This window comes from Cotesia typhae, unplaced genomic scaffold (assembly GCF_013202065.1).
Source record: "Cotesia typhae breed Kobodo isofemale line unplaced genomic scaffold, CoteBio_Ctyphae contig_4, whole genome shotgun sequence".
Lineage (NCBI taxonomy): Eukaryota > Metazoa > Arthropoda > Insecta > Hymenoptera > Braconidae > Cotesia > Cotesia typhae.
In genome coordinates, this window is record NW_027423748.1 from 8,810,733 (window position 1) to 8,828,880 (window position 18,148).

At 30.7% G+C, this 18,148-nt stretch overlaps 1 protein-coding gene across 1 annotated transcript in view; it reads right to left on the reverse strand.

The window, feature by feature from the left end:
• The window catches only part of Zfh2 (Zn finger homeodomain 2), a 166,844-nt gene that overhangs the window by 134,370 nt on the left and 14,326 nt on the right, over window positions 1-18,148 (reverse strand). Inside the window, exon 2 of the mRNA XM_074242056.1 lies at window positions 16,989-17,043. The gene's annotated coding sequence lies outside the window, so the exon portion shown is untranslated. The remainder of the gene's footprint in view (window positions 1-16,988; window positions 17,044-18,148) is intronic.

The following is an 18,148-nucleotide window of genomic DNA, read 5'->3' on the forward strand; positions in this document are numbered from 1 at the left end:
TTAGGGATGTTTTGTGATAAATTATTTTGTTCTTATTGTCTGTAATTTTTTGAATTTAATGATTTAAAAATTTTTTTAATCAAATTTGTTTTTTTTTTAATAAAATTTATTTTTTTATTTGTAATATTTGTATTTTTTTATGGCTTCATGGACCGATATGAATATTCAGATTAAAATAATTTTTCCAGACTTTTTAAAATTTTCCAAAAGAATATTTAAATCCTTAACTCCAAACCCGGAACAGTAAACAAGCAAATAAAAAATCTTAACCAAAAAGGAATTAAAAACCGGGTAGTATAAACATGTCTGGACAGATTTGGAGCGGTTTAACGATGTCCCAGCTATCTGGTAGTGACTGTCTGCAGTGTCCTGCAAGCCCATCCAGACAAGAGCACAGCTTGCCGGAGGGTGTATACACTAGGCATCCTTAGAAGAGGACATTATAAGAAATTATGAGCTCCTGGTTCATACGTGAGTGCCCGTACTCATACTCAGCTCAGTACCGTGCCCTCTTTGTCACCTCTAGCCATCTCTCCTTCTCTTGAGAGACGTTGCTCCGTCTCCCGAGGTGCCTCTCTCTCGGTCCAGGATCCTCATCCTCATCCTCGGTCCTTATACAAGATCTGTGGCGGTTCTTAATGTCTTCTCCCTTTTAATGTTCTTCTCTGCCCTCGAGGTCGATCTAAAACATTTTTGCCAATGCTCCCTTTCCCTTTTCTCCGTTTGGAGCTCTCGGACGTCCAATCTCTCTCCTCGCTATATATATATATATATATATATATATATATATATATATATATATATATATATACCCGATATTGAGTTATAACCCGCGTGTATTTATCCTCCGTTGTCCTCTGTCCACGCCAAAATAAAATTATAAACAATAAAAAAAATAAAATAGTCATACCTGAGCTCGACAGGGGACTGAACAAAAATAAAAATTTTATTTCAATTTTTTAAAACTTTATAATACTTTATATAATATATATCAAAGAGAATGGAATTCTCCCGTTAAAAATTCCTACCTTCGATACTATAATCATTTTTTTGTTCCCTTATTCGACACTGGATCGACAAGTAGCCTGGCTTCTTGTTTTATGGCCTATTCTAATTCAGATCGACAATCCGGAGCCTAGTGGGTAAAAAATGCTCTAGTAAAAACTCGTCGTTTAGATTTTTGCCGGATTTTAAATTCGAGAATCTTAACGACTCCAAGTTAAGTTTATTTGAGAATACGTTCATAAATTTATACAAAAAAAATTATTTTTCACAATCTAAAATATTAGCGATTAATCCTCAAAATTATTTAGTAATTTATTAATTATTTAAGACTATAAGGATTTTTTTTTCTTAATTCAATTATTTCTTAGTAAACTCCGTAATTTGTTAGTCTGACGATTTATATATAGTTTTAACTAACTTAAATTACCACATACGAATATTTTATTGATGATTAATTTATTTAACAATTAAAGAATGTAATTTTAGATGCTACGCATTAGATGGTTTATTATCAATTTGATGACTGAACATCTGTCAAAGCAAAAATTCTAAGATAGTTTATTTTTATAAAAAAAAAATTTTTATTTTTATAAAAAAAAATTAACTTGAATAAAAAAAAAATTCTTGAACTAAGTAAAATTTATTTAAACCAAGAAAAATTTCTTAGTTTAAGAATTTTTTTTACTCAAATCAAGAAGATGAAATTCTTCAAAATTATTTACTTGATTCAAGTAAATTTTTTTTTCTGTACATAAGCTATGGGTGGGAAAGAACGACCTTAATAGTCAACCAAAAAATTAAACTTCAAAAATCGTAAATTTTTTTCAAAATTTTTCTAAACATTCCCAAAAATATATTTATATTTATATATTCAAAAATAAATATATATAATGTATGACTTTCACTGTATGTATGTTGGACATTGACGGGACATCCAGTCAGAGATCGTCGAAACATAACACTGTCTAGTACTAGCCTATTGAGATAGAGACTGAGAGTTACCAAGTTGACATTGGTACGACATGTGATACGAGGTCATAACTGGTGAGTATAAGGTCAATAACATGTGTGTATAGCAGTATTCACTACTGTATAGCCAGCAAGGACGTTCGAGCATACATATATAAGTATATATGATACACATGTGTGGTGAAGTGAAGACTAGAAGTAGGAAGTAGAGGAGGCCAGTGTGTGGTATGTGGATAGATCTCCGGGTGAATTTGAGCAGAATTTTACAGCTTAGGTTATGGGTTCGGCGAGTAGGAGCTGCGAGGGTGGTCCGATGCACGAGCTAGTGATTCATCCACACACGCGTGCTCTTTCTCTCAACCCCTTCGACGTTTCACCCCGCGTTGTGCCGTGCAATGTCAGTGGCTCTTTTAGAATAGAAGTGTACAGTAGAGTGGGTGCGACACGACAGACGACACATAACATATAACATATGATATGTATATATATATATATATATATATATATATATATATATATATATATATATATCGTATATTATGTAGTGTAACATCCATCTCGGCGATCTCTGGTACTGACACGCGCTCGTGCCGTAGTACAGTGTCGTCATGTACTGGCAAGTCGACAAGCTCGATCATGAATGGAACCACGTGTTTTTACGTCATGCTTCTTTCAGTTGTCGGTTAAATATTTTACACGGATTAGATATATGTTGTGGAAAACTTCAGGATGAGCTTGTATCGTTAAAAATATCTACAGTAGACAAAATACAAATTCATTTCTTAATTATTGACATTTTTTGAGATATAAGCTCATCCTGAAATTGCATACATCAAGACCTTTCATTTGAATACCCACGTGAATTTTTTTATATATTTTATATATTTCATAAATATGAGAAATATTATATATATATATATATATATATATATATATATATATATATATATATATATATATATATAAATAAAATATATGAAAAAATTCGTGTGGGTACTCAAATAAAAGGTCTCAATGAGCGTAACATCAGGATAAGCTTATATTCTAAAAACTGTCAATAATTAATAATTTATCAAAAATTTGTAAGAATATTGATAAATTAAATTATTGATAATAAACATGTTGGCAAAACTAGTAAAAATAAAATGAAAGTTTATTAATTCGAAATAAATAACGCCAGCGATTGTGTAGAAAAATAAACTCAGTATGTTGTCAGTAAGGCGGATGACGAGCCAATGAGCCGCCGAGGAGCAGAAAATTTGTGACACCTAAACCCGGTACCTGGGGCGCGTAATCTCGATACCGATCTCCGTTGTCTTATTTACGCCGAGGCATCTCAGTCTCAGTCTTTCCACATTTGTTTATCTCTGTTTCTGTGAGGAGCTCTTCGCTCTTGGTTCACTATTTGCGCACGTACAATGGCGATGGTGATGTCCTGGCGTCGTAATCGACCGTAAAAATGCTGGGGCGCTTCCGAATTCGTTAATCTCTTTTCTTTTCGCTTCTGAAACTCCCGAGGGACTAATGTAAGAGGGACCAGGGCAGAGGCATAGCAGAGAATTATGTCGAAGTACATAATACCCACGGTCCTGGATAGGAGTCTGATGACGGTGATCTGCTGTCTCAATGTCCAAAAAGTATCTGTGACAATGGACTCATTGTCTCGGGTCACCCAGCCCCGGGGTAAATTCACTTGAACACAGGTTTCCCGCTTCCCAGGCTTCCTATTATTCTACTCAAGATTTTTTTTTTATTTATGGTAAATTATAATCTACTTCTATGGTTAATTTTATTAATTTATTTTTTTAATTGAATTTTACGGAAATAATTTTTTAATCTTTATTTATTTAATTTAAATGCCTAATTAAATCAACTAATTACAATAAATTTTGCTAAAAATTATAAAACTAGTGTTTGATAATTTTTATTATAATAGTAAATTTTATTTTTAATTAAAAATAATCAAACTTTTTAAAATAAAATTTTTTTTTTAATGTAAAAAAATTAATATTAAATTTTTATATAATTATTTGATATTTTGATAATTAAAATAAAAATTTGTATAATCTAATTTTTTGGTTTTTAATTTAAAAAACTAAATATTTTTCTTAAAATACATTATTTTTTTATTGCACTAAATTCTCCAGACTCAAAGCCGCGCTTTTCTTATTTTTGACACAAATATAAAGAGTTTCGGATGAATACAATTTGCCTTTGACTAGAAAGACATCCGAAGAGTTTTCCATCGGTCCCTGATTCTTTACAACTTCAAACTTTTTTCACTTTAGTTTACTTAAACATTATTATACTTATTTTCATTTTTGGATCTATATAATTCTATACGGGTGGTATTATTCGTAGAAATGACAACGACGCCCAAAAAAACAGCAAATAATTATAATAATAACATACGGTAGATTGAAAGTCTAAATATGAAGCGAGTGTCCAAATAGAAGAGTGGTCACGGGAATGAAGAGTAAGAGTCCTATCCTGAGAACTCCAAGACAAAGGACTTCGTGTTTTCACACGCCCCAGGGTCTCGCGTCGAGCATATACATTTATATATGTATCCAGGGGTAGTTTACCCCAAGATCATCGAGATCCACTCGGTCATCACCTGGCCAAAGATTCGACTGTTCTACTTATCTTATATTATATTATATCTGTTTTCTGTCTTCGGTTGGGCTTCTTCTTTTCATTACTCGCCATTATTTTTTTGGCATTGTATTTAACTGCGCTTTTATATTATGTCGCTCGCATAAATTAATGCAGGACAGTATACGCGCTCCATCACTTCTCACGTGGGTCATCGCTACGGCGCAGGTACTTCAGGCCAGCTGAAGAGCAGCTGGACTAACTAAAAATCTGTCATCTTTGTATTTAATTACCGTCCGAATTTTCATGAGTAAATTTGTTTTTGTATAAAAAAAAATTAAATTTTTACATTTAAATTAAAAAATTAATCTATTTAATTATATACTTTAATCAGAAGATGTCTGACAATTTTTTGATTTTATTTAAAAAATAAATTACTTTTTAATCAATTTTTTTTTTTAATTTAACAAAAAATTTTTTTTACTTATTCAATAATAATTTTCATTAAATTTTCAAAAAAATATATTAGTCATTTTTATTATTAAAAAAAAAAATTACTAAATTTTTTTTCAAATTTGTTTAACTAAAAAAAAAAAAACTTCAATTAATCACACAGCTAAAAAATTTCCAATTCAAATAAATTCTCTGAATTCAATGCTTAAAATTCATCAATAACAAAAAAAAATGATATTTAACATTGAACCTTAAAATCTTTGTACTGTCACTAAAATTCCCCAAAGTCGTTTTACAGGCATCACTTTAATTTCCAGCAGCCTGCAGGTGTGCAGAGCAAAACACTATTCTAAATTTGAAAAGATAAATGTTTCATAGTAATATCCGTGGACTGGTCGGACTGCCAGTAAACATCAAATAAATGCGAATAGAGAATGAACAACACCCACCCAAACAAATGCAAAGCATTAAGAAGTAAGTAAAAGTATTTATGCTGTGACAATAGTACTACCTGCCAGCACGGCGTAGGTTCTTTTTGGCAAACCGTGAGAAAGAGAATTACTTACACACCATACCAGTTACATTATACATTATATATTGTGCTACAGATTAATAGACGCACTGGTGGACCGCCTCAACGCTAAAGAAACGAACGATGAGTAAGTGAAATGGAAAAACTGCCGGAAAATAACAAGATGAAAAGAGAAGAGTAGCAAGTGACCACGCGTGAAATAAAGCGGGTGGCTATTTTTATTTCTTTCATTTTTCGGCTATTTTAGTTCCGTTTATTTTTTTTTTTTTTACTTTGGACTTCGGGGAGTTAACTAGCCCAGAATAAGGGTGCAATAACGGACAGGCTTCAAATAGGAATTAGAACTTACATGGAAAGAAATTTTTTGGCAGTTTCAGTAAGAACATTTTATTTTACTGTTATTTAATATTAAAATAATCAAAAATAATTATTCATCTTATGAATTTTTCAAGTTTATTATTTTTTACTTCAATAATATTACCGTAAAAATTAATAGTATTTTTCTATATTTTTTTTTTTTTTTTATTAGATTGGTGAATAATTAGAAAAAAAATTTCAGAATTTCTAAAGAAAATTCTTTTCTTTATTTATAGATCTAGAATCTTAATTTTATTATCTCCATTATTATATTCATTATTATTGATTATTGTTGTAATAAAACGATCGTTCTATTCTCTTGGATGTCCGTTCTTGCATGAACCATTGAAAGATTATTGGCTGGATCCGGGATCGCGGTGTTTCCAAGAATTCAAAAGGTGGAATGCTCAATGCCCAGCGCTGAATGCTTGATCCTAAACCATCAATGTTCTTGTTCTGTGTGTACACACGGTCATAGTCATTAGAAGAACTTTGGAGTTTCTGGTACTCGGAAATCGTTAAGTTTCCCGTTTTGACAAAAGCGTTTCATTTGTATTTGTATTTTAGTTTGCCGAGACATTGAGGCTCCGCCAGGTGATCCCTCTTTTTTTTTCTCCTTTTCTATCTATACCTTTTATTGTGTTTCATTTTGCCCCAGCCTTACTGGCAATATAAGTATCGTTCGACCAGTGACAACTAAAAAATTCTATAGTTATGACTCGGGAAAAAAATAATAAAAAATAAAAAATCAGATCTGACTCCGCTGGAGATTTTCGGTGATTTGATTTTTTATTTTATTATTAGTCGGAAATTTTTACTATTAAAATGTCAATGGATTATTGTCGAAGGTTTATTTTTCAAATAAAATTCAATTACATAATTTCCCGAGGTAAAATTCGTGCAATAAAATTCTATTACTCTTTTTATTTTTGTTTGTGAATAAAAAAAAAAAAAACAATGACTATGACTATGTCAATTAAACTCATTAAAAAAATAAAATAAAGGAAACATTGTTCTCGTATTCTTGCAATTGATATATTTATCTATTAACAATATATATTATTAGAGTCGAAACGAAAAATACTCGATATGAGTTAATGATACAACTTACATGCACGAAAGGCTCCTACTTAATATTAATATTCCTTGAATTATATGCATTACTACTATAATAATGCATCATTGCGTTGAAATAATAATGCACGAATGACGAGCTGGTTACAATATTCAACCAGTAATGACGCATTTATTATTTTTAATACTCTGTTCTGTCTATTTATTTATTTATTTATTTATCAATATTCATGAATATTAAATTGATAAAAAAAAAAAAAAAAAAAAAATTTACTCCATTAAATTTTAACCCTTAAAAAATTCATAGAAAAATTTTTTTTATTCGTTAAGAATATAATAATTTAGGAAAATTTAAATTTTTCTTTGAATAATTTTTTTTAAATTATAAATTGAAAAATTCATATAAAAAAATGAAATTTTTTAGATTTTTCTTTCTAAATTATTGATTCACAATTTTTAGTTATTTAATTTTTTTTTTAAGATTAAAATCTTTAAAACTAATCAAAAAATTTAATTAAAAAAAATTTTGAAAATCTTCATTATTAAGAGAATAAACTAAATCAGTTTATTCAATAAAAAAAATCAGTTTACTGCAAAAAAAAATTTATTAATAAAATAAAATACTAAATAACGAAAAAAACAAGCCATCAGATAATCGATGTGATAAATTTAAAGAATAACAATAACAATTTTGATTTTTGAGAAGTTGGAATGTCTCACCCCCTTTTGATCGACATCAGCATCAGCGTCAGCCGTTCCACCCTCAGTATGTATATGTATATGCTTAGATAACCCCACCTACGACTCACTCATTCGGTGAATGAATGTCAAAGATGGATAGTCTCCCACATCTTTTATAAACCTTGAAACGTTATTGTTACCGAAAGATTTGGTACGATTTCTTCGAATTCACGCATTTTATCGGCTCAGAAGAGACGCACAATGACTTACTCTTTAAGGTAGACCAAACCAAAGAAATACATTCATTTATATTAGACGTTCTACGTATATAGCTTGTACTTTAGAGTAGAGGAGCCCAAAGAGAAAAGAAAACGGAGCAGACTTAAGCTACTCCAGAGCTGGAGCTCGTTTCATTGGTGATCGATCGCTTTCCCTTTTTCTTCACGATTTACTTCGACTCGTTAACGAACTCTACTCAGTTATATTAAAAAAATTAAATAAAGAAAATCTTACAAGAAATTTTCAATTTTAATATTTGTTCGGCCATCATCTCTCTGATGAATCATTCTTTTTCAACAGTTAATTTCGACATTAATCTCCTATCTCATATCTCATAGCTCATAGCTTTTGTATAGTGAACCTCACTAATTAACGACTCAATCATAATTTCTTCTTTCGACAACTCTTCATCGAAGACAGACCATTTCATGGTACATTTTTCATAACTTGATCAGTTAATTAGGTGTAATTTTTAAAAAACGTTATTGGGTAACACGCTATTAGGTTTGTCGAGTCTCTCAACATCACTTTCAAATTTTTAGTACCGAGAATTCTTTTTAATAATACGTCATCTTACTTAGAAATTAGTAATAGAAGAATTTATTAACATTAATTGGTAATAAATTCATTTATTTTGAAACAATTTCGTCGTTTATCGAATATAAATAATAAATAAATATTTTTTTTTATCGATAAAAAAAAATTTATTGACTGCGGATAAATATTTACTTAAAAAATTTGAATTTTATTGTCCAACTTTCTATTTTTTAATTTTTAATTCTGGCCATAAAAATTTTGAAATTAAAAATAATTTTTAGAAGGCTAAAACTTCGAAATTGAAATAAATTAAAAAAAAAACAATTTAAAAATTTTTATCGAATTCAATGATTTTTAAAACTTTTAATTATTTTTAATTTTTTAAACAAAAAGTTAGAACATCTAAATAAAATTTTGTGTTATTAATTTTTAATTCTTTCCATTAGTGACTATTTCAATTAAGATACAATTCCTTATTTCTATTTATTAATTCAAATTTCAATGAATATACCGATCATTAAAAACTTAATGTCAAAAACTATTTATTTTACAACTCCGATAAATAAATTTACGTCCACATGTCAGATTCTATGCGTCAGAAATTCAATGACACACCAACCAAATATATTTCCTAAATTTAAATACCATTCTAATCTAAATTCTAATTTTATTAAAAAAATTACCTTCTAAATCCAAGATCAGCTTAAATTTCATTAATACCCCGAAGAATTATAATTAATCACAAAGAAAAACCTTATTTACACAACATAAAAATAAAAAAAGAAGTATCCCAAGCTATAATTAATTCCAACGGGTCTAATTTTCCCAGAAAAATTTAATTCAATCATCAAAATTATCTATAAGTGACTTCATGCTATTCACAATCAATGTAAATTAACTTTAAATGATTAATAAAAAAAAAAAACTAATAATTACAATTTTTAACAATAAAACCAACCACTGAATTTCGTATAATTTTCTTAATTCCCTCCAAAATGTTTGCTTTATCCATTCATTAGAACATTATAATTATAATTACAATATATATTTAAAAAAATATAAAAAAGGTCGGTAAATAAAAAAGAGACTGATATTTATATAGAATAATAATAAAATCAAAAGACGGGCTCAGAATTGGCGGCCATAATGAGTGGCCGGTGAGCACATTGTCATGCTAATCTAACTTCAGGTCCAACTTCTTTATTCTCGACTATTTTTTCAACTTAAATTTCGAGATCTCTGTCTAACTGGGTTGCTTCGGTATTTTTTTTCCCTCTCTCTGTCTATTTAAGTGTAGTTTGGTGCGTAATATATACACACAACATACACAATAATATATAAGACACACATGTGGTGTAAGATGGAGGACAAAGGGACGACCGGTATTTTCTGGACGTTCGCAATGAACAGATAGGGCCTTTACATCCATAATCCACAATCCACACCCTCTCTATACATTTATATATTTATATATTTATCTCTCTCGGGCTTCGTCGATGTGAATGTGACCAAACGCCTGATGACAAAGAGTCATTAATTTTTTTAATCTCATCACATATCTAACGGTTGATGAATCATTCGTTTTAATTATTCCTAGTTGTGCTCGAGGATTCTTATAGATGATTAACGAATAATAACGACCATGTGAATATTTCGGGGAATAATAATAATAAATAATAACAATGGTAATGATGATGATGATGATGATGATGATCGGTGGTCCTATTCTTCACTCCATTTGATTTTACGATGACTGACAAGTATTTTCAATAGTACTTACTGAATATTATTGTATTTTTAAAATTATCGCTCATCAATAGCCGCTATTGTTATTTAACTATTAACGTACGAACAGATTTTTTTCAATTGTCAGTTACATTAAATATGTGTGTGTGTCTAGTGAAAAAAATTAAATGTCATCCTCGGGGGACAGGAGATATTACAATAATATTATAATCTTTACATTTTTCCAAGTAAATAACTATTTATATCCTTGTCCTCAGTTTACATGCTTAGAAGGATTATATACCAACTAATCTCAATATGGTGAGTTGATCTTAGTACTTAGTGCCTTAGATATTTGGAATTTCTTTTTTAATGATTCGGTGGAATTTTTTTTTAAATTTTAAAGTTAAAAAATTTTGTGAGAATTTTTTTGAAAAATAAATATTGTTCAATTTTTTTCTTAAAAATTATTTTAAAAATTAATGAAGGCATATGTGAGTAAAATAAATTAATTAAATGGATAATAAAACAGTATAATAACAGTTATAATAAATAAGTATCTCTTACGTAATTTGCAGAGTATGAAATAAAAAGTGCCAGGCAAATGAAATTCATGCGATTTTGATCGTTTTCATGAGAGTGTCACGGTCGAATTAGATCAAACAGTTCGCCAGCGAAGCGTAACTGATCGTACTGCAGTGGAATTTTCTCAGATTCATTTGCCACTCGTTTTATTTGTACACATTTACATTTACATTTAAATATATATCCATAGATTAAATACTGCAGCACGGTTTGTGGAGCTGGATGCCCGCGGAAGGGCGTAACTGACGGGTGCCGCGTTAATTGTATACTACCAAATGGACGTTGACCCCTACTAAAGATCCTTCCTTTGCTTCTATTCGTTTGTTTCGCTTTAGCTTTTTGCTATCTACATCTACATTGTGTCTCTGCAAACAGTTAGCCTAATTATCTGACTACTTATCAATATTCTTATGAAAATATCCCGGAAAAAATATTTTATGCCCCATAAGTTGCCTCATGTGCCTATATCATACAATATGATACATTCATACATGGCTTGATACAAAAATGAACCATATAAGGTCTAATATAGTCATGTACATCCATATTTAATTTTTTAACGAAATTAGTTCCGAAAATTTCCAATAGGTGGCGTATGATCGTTTAATTTTCTCGTTAGCAGGAAGTTAAATTTAAAAAAAATTAAGTAATGAAATAATAATATTTTTTTTTTTACTTTTTTAAGAAGTTTATCTGTTGATTAATTAATTTTTCACAGTTATAATCAAAATTTAGCTACGTAATTTTTGTTCCAATTAAAAATTCAAATTAAATCCTACCAAAAAAAAGTTTATGATATTTTTAGAATTTAAGAATTTTAATTGAAATAAAAAAATGTTATATTAACCTTATCCAAATATTTCACTTGACCTCGAAATTTATTGTTATGCCTCTCGTGTAAGCTCGAATCATTTAGGTTAAAAAATGAAGCATCAATGCTTCGTTAGAAGAGTAAATAAAAGTGATAGGACCCGAACAAAGGAAAGGAATTCTTGGCTTCGATAAATAATGAAAGAAACGAACGTGAGTATTAATAAATAATTGTCATTGTTGAGACTTAAGACATTATTAATTATGTACATGTTAATGTTAAATATAAATGTGTCGAGAAAATACGGGCTCAAAATCAAAGACTTGATTGGGCCCATTTTTCGAGGTAATTTTCTCAAGGCATTCTTTGGGCAGGTATATGGAAGAAGAACATATGCTCACTTGTATACTCTCTGGACCTACACCTACACTCATCATCATCATCATCATCATCATCAGCATCGAGATGATCGGCATCAACATCGGCCAGGTGTACATCGATTCTTTTTTAAAACTCATTGTTGTTTAAAGTTTATGTAGGCAAGAGCCTACTGTAGTTCCTGCTCGTTCGCTAAACTATTTGTTTACTAATGACGGATTGTCCTGGCCCAGCGGTCCGTCTTAACTCACCCTCTTTTATCTTATTCTTTTCTTTCTCACCCGAATCCATATTCATCCATTTTTCCTTATTTTTTTATTATTATTATTATTATTATTATTATTATTATTATTATTATTATTATTATTATTATTATTATTATTATTATTATTATTATTATTATTATTATTATTATTATTATTATTATTATTATTATTATTATTATGTATTATAAAAATTTATTCCTTCCTTCATTTTCATTTTCCTGCATTGTGTCTTGGAAATAAAAAACCTATCAATACAATTTTTATTATTCTTTCGGGGAAGAAAAAAACTATTAAGACCGAATTTTAAATTTATAATTTATACCAGGCATAAAATTAGTTTTTAAAGCAAGCAAGGTATTTTTACTGTCAATATAATTATTTTTTATTGAATTTTTATATTAATATCTAAAAAAAAATTTTTTTTATTGTTAATTAATAAAAATAAAAATCAAAAAATTGCTAAAAAAATTATAACTTTAAAGTTTTAATCGTTAAAAAATCAATATTTAATATACAAGCTTTTTTTTATCAAAAAATAACTTGTGACCTTTTAAGAATAAGTTATAGTTACAAAACTGCTATTAATACTTTCCAAGAACGCGAAAGCCGAAACAAAATCAAGTAATTAAGGCAATTAACAGGCAGAGAAAATAATCGGAAACCGGCCACCATGAAATATAAATAGAGGGCGGCTTTGCGAAACAAACTAAAAGCGCTTGGTAATATTAAACAAAGTCGGAATATAATAACAGCATATACAATATTATTAATTGCTTCTCTGTTGTTTTTTCGTCGCCAGATAATTTTTGTACCTGAGGATCCTCCGAAAAGTATCTCGAGCTGCGTCTAATTTCTTAAAATACACTGTAGATCGTCAACCCTCTCTATCTGAAATTCTTCTCACCAGATCGCTGTCTCAGTCTCGTCAGTATTAATTTCAATTCAGTTCTCACTCTCGGATTTATGGCTCTCAGCTTTTATTTGGGGCCCGATGGACTTTAAGTCAAGGATATGGAGTACGTTTTAACTCTGCAAAGGGACGTTTTCGCCGGAGCAACTCCTAATTGCGCGTAATTACCTATAGCGTCCAATTAACTTGAATCGGTTTTTGGGTCTCTCATCGCATCGAAGAACCTTTCGCCCGAGGACTCGCACGTACACAAACTAACATTAAGACGGTTTATTCTCGCGGTTGCCTCCAGGTAGAACGTAGAACGCACGACCAGAAATAGCCGGAATTGTTTTATTTTGTTCCTCTATCGCCGCGGCCGTGAAAGTTTGTGTTAATGCCTACGTAGATTGCTTACACATTCATACATGTGTGGAACTTTTTAGTTTTAGGCGTCTACTATTATTAGAGACAAGTTTTGGTCAGCGAGAAATAAAAGGGGAATAAGATACGAGGTGGTAAAAATATTAAACCATACGATCGATCAATCGATCTGAAACCTCACCGTGACCCCAATTAATCACAAATAATCAAGGATCATCCAGTAATTCAACAAAAATCTTTGTAACCGTCAGTTAACAACTCCATGAATCACGCTTGAATACTTTTTTTATGACCAAACACTAATTATCTCAAACCAATTATTATTTTATGGACGTCAACAGAATTATTATTAATAATTATACAAAAATAAAAAAAAATGTTGACTTAAATTGAGATACTTTTATTAAATTTGAGTAATTTGGAAGAATTTCTTTTTTTTTAAATTAATCTGGAAATAAAATTCTTAATAAAAATAAAATTTTTAATTCACGATTTTTTTTCTAATCAGAGTAAGTAAAAAAAAAAAATAACTTCTACAAACAAAGAAAATTATTTACAATATGTTTGTTAAATTCCCCAAAAATCCCCTCAAAAAATTGCCAGCCATTTGAAGCATTAAAGTATTTGTCAATCGAGCGTTGGAGGGCTTTTAAAAATAAAATTTCTCGCGTCCAATGCGAGCCTTTTGTCCGCGTGATAAGCCAGAGTATATTGGTTAAAAACACGAATCGTTAAAAATAAAAAAAAAAAAAACAGACCTTTAGAAGTCCATATTTATATCTATCTACACAGTGATATTGCCTTGAGCGAGACAGACAGTGACAGCGCGAGAGAGAGAGAGAGCTCGAGCGATTATATTTTGGGCCACGAGGCTGCTGCGATAATGGATACGATAAAGGTGGTTTGAATTCAGTCGAATGGGCTTATGAATGGTAACCGTTTAGCGCAATTATTGGCGCATTGTCTACAGCACAATGCAGCCGAGCGAAATTGGCATGCAAAAATCGGATGCGATCCCATTGTCGTATATTGTTCGTTGTAACGCGTTTGGGACCTCTCCTGGCTACTGCAGTAGTTTCCGTGCTTTCGCATATTTCCCCAATATATAACACATCAACATATAAGCCTAGTGTGTGCATTGTATAACACACAACTGCATCTAGATCCTGGCCTCGCACCTCCACCAAAACTCATTTTGTCTACACTCATGCATGCACATACCCAACAAGAGTTAGATGGACAAATTTGCGCTTACGCAATTGGCCCGATCGTTGATGCAAACGTCCCGTTGCAATTTGCCGGCATTTTATTTAACCAGAATTTTATTTTTTTATTTTACATTCATTTCGACGGATCCTAACCCCGTCTGGATGCCAGGATCAGCCTCTGCATAAAGCTTTTGACTGTCTATGAAAAATAGCCGGCTTCTCTCTGGAAAAATTTCGGACGCCCGGGAATTCGTTTGATTAGTTATCCGCTGATGAAAAACCGACAAATGAAATAACCCTTGATACAAATTCATTGCGGATGAGGACCGGCAAAAAATCCATCCTGTAGGGAGCTGCGTATAGTTACTTCGGTTCAAGAGCCTGCGAGTTTTTTGGACCGGATGGGCACTCGGTTATTATTGCGAATTGGGGCTTAATTGGGGGGTGTAATGAGCGAGGATGTTGCACTCTCGTCTAACCAGTCAAGAGAAACGTACTTATACCTACAGTCATACATTACACACGTGTAGAGTTATTTTGTTTTGGCCTTTTTGTTCTCCGGATATAAATATATTGGCGTACGTTGTTATGAAATATGCCGCCTCTCGTGTGCAAGTTTATGTAACGGGTGTTGGGTGCATCTGACACGCCAGATGACTCGGAAGTTATGAGGTCTGCTCTTATTCTTACTTCCGTTCTTGTCCGATGAATATTGTGGGATTACTTTCGCCAAGGAGGTTACTTAACGGCGATTGAGTTAATAATAGCCATTGGCTGCTTTTGATCTAGATTAGGAGATTTCAGGGTGGTAAATTGTACTTTGATTTTTTTTTTTAGAAAGTTGAAGTTAAGAGGTTAAAAATCAGTTCGTTTTTTAGTTTTTGGTTTGATTTTGATACATATTTTTAAATTTTTTAATACAAAATTTTTAAAATCATCACTGTAAGAAATTTAAATATCAATCCCGAAAATACTAACTCACTGAGCTCCAGTCCATCCTAAATTCTAGTTTCTTTGGTAAAATCTATCTCAAGCGAGTACGCGACTTAAAAAGAGGGATAGGAAACCTTTAAAAAAATTTTAAACTGGACACTAACGATCTCAAATCGGATTTGGTCCATTGTAACGATACCTGGACAATTCCAGTGAAAAGGAATCTATAAAAGGAGATTTATATTCATGTGCATGTACATGTCGGGCTAAATGAGTAGGATATTGTTCTTGCATAAGCATAAGCGTAAGACGCTTTACTCGCAAATGTATACGTTTATTTCCCTATATATATCTATATATATATATCCATCCAGTTGAGCAATAAGTCCGTCGTGATTCAAAAACGGACATATTATGATGGAGTTTCAGAAGATTTCTCTCGAGTCCGAGCTTATTCCATCCGTTCTGAGAACCAGAAATAAATTATATTTATATTTTGTCATTATCATTGTTAGAAATTTTATTTTTTATTTTTATTTGATGACAGTAAGTCCGCGAGAGATTTAGTCTATCTCTCAGTCGCGAATCAAGCTTCAGCTCGTCATTTTTCGGCTTGTTAATCGGGACCAAGTGCCTCGTAAATTATTTCTGAGCCGAGACTCTCTTAATGTCCAACAAAATTTGTGAATTTTTTAAATTGCACTGAAATGAATTCTAAAAATGTCAGACCCTCGCTATTTTCAGCTTTGAAATAAAAAAAAATAAATAAAATATTAACTTTGACTGACTAAAGACTGAGACTGAAAAGAGGAGACTCCAGATGTACTGCCTTGAATGTAAATAAATAAAAAAAAATAAAAGTGGGAATAATAAACTGACGAGTCAAAACAAAAGATGGTTAAAAAAGTAAAAAGGGGTTTAGATGCGGAGGCGTCGAAGTGAGAAAATCTGAAAGAGGGCACGGAGATGTCGAGAGGCCAGCAGCAAGGTGTGAGTACATTATATATATGTGTATAGGTACCTACGGCTAACTGGTCGTTTATTATGCATCGAAATGCCAGCTAAGATGCCACGCGAGTGGACGAGACGTTGTAAACCGTATATATATACCGGATAAAAATAAAGTTACGCTGGAATGGTTCCTCTGAGTGATTCCGAGTCGCTGCAGGCCTTCTTCGATTTTATGCTTTCATTCCATTTTACTTTTTGCCTACTCCTTAGCTTCTATGAGTTAACCCCTCACCCTAAGCCTCATCCTCATACTCCAAGGTAACGACCTATCTAAAAGCTTAGTAACAGCGTGCTTATTCTTCATCAGTTTACTCACCACAGATCCGGAGTCCTTTCTCCTGACGTCACATCCTTTGAATTCGGTCCAGAAGCTGCAAAAAAAAATAATTACTTTCATTATAATTTATAGAAAATTTTTTTTAATTTTAATACAATTTATGTACATAAAATTTTAAGAGATTTTTTATTTAAATTTTTATAAAAATTATTTGACGTCAATTTTTAATTTATATTATTAAATTAATAAATTTAGTGTCATTGCAAGGGTCTTGAAAAATTTGTAAACAAAAAAAATTATTATTAATTAATTTTTTTTTAAAAGCCTGCATTTTTAAAAATTTAATAAATTAAATATAAAAACTCCTAAGCTTAAGCTTATAAAGTTTTAAATAACCGTACCTGTTATTTTATTATATTATTATTTATATTTAAAGATACGAGCGAGCATTTCATGAAACCTACTTTATTATCTTTAAAATAAAAATCGACGATGACTGCTCGAATAAAAAAAAAGGAGAGCATTAAATATACAAAATGTACGAAAAAGTCACCGTGGCATTTAGCAAGGACGTTCAAGTTTAACCGAAAATAAAAATCGTCCGGTCTCTGTACTAATTATAGAGCGGCTCCGATGTGGCGCAACAACGTCGTTCAAATTACTGATACTCCCACAACTGCTTCTACACCCAACACATTTCCACATGCACCCGCAACCTAATGCGTGTACTGGTTAATAGTCTAACTTATATACTTGCATATTACTTTGATTTTTATTTTTGTTATTACTTTTAGTGTACTCAAAGTCAGCTGCCGGTTATGAAATTCCAAGAAAGCTCCTTCGTTTTATCCCAAGGAAACTCTGATTAAAAATTTTTATTAACTTATTTATAACTAAATAAGTTTCGTTTAATTTATGAAAAAATTGTCATATTTATCAATAAGTATAGATTTACAACTAAATTAATTTTTTTAACAGTTTAGAAACTAATTATTACTCTAAAAAAAAATTAAATTAATTTTTGAACCAAGAGAACAATTTTTAAAAGCTTCTATAAATAAATTAATATAAAAATTAAAATTAATAATTATAAATAAATTAATAAAGAAATAAATATTTTTTGGTAATTATTTTTTCAATATACTATATTAATAATCAAATTACTATTTAAATTTTAGATTTGTGATGAAATTACTTCT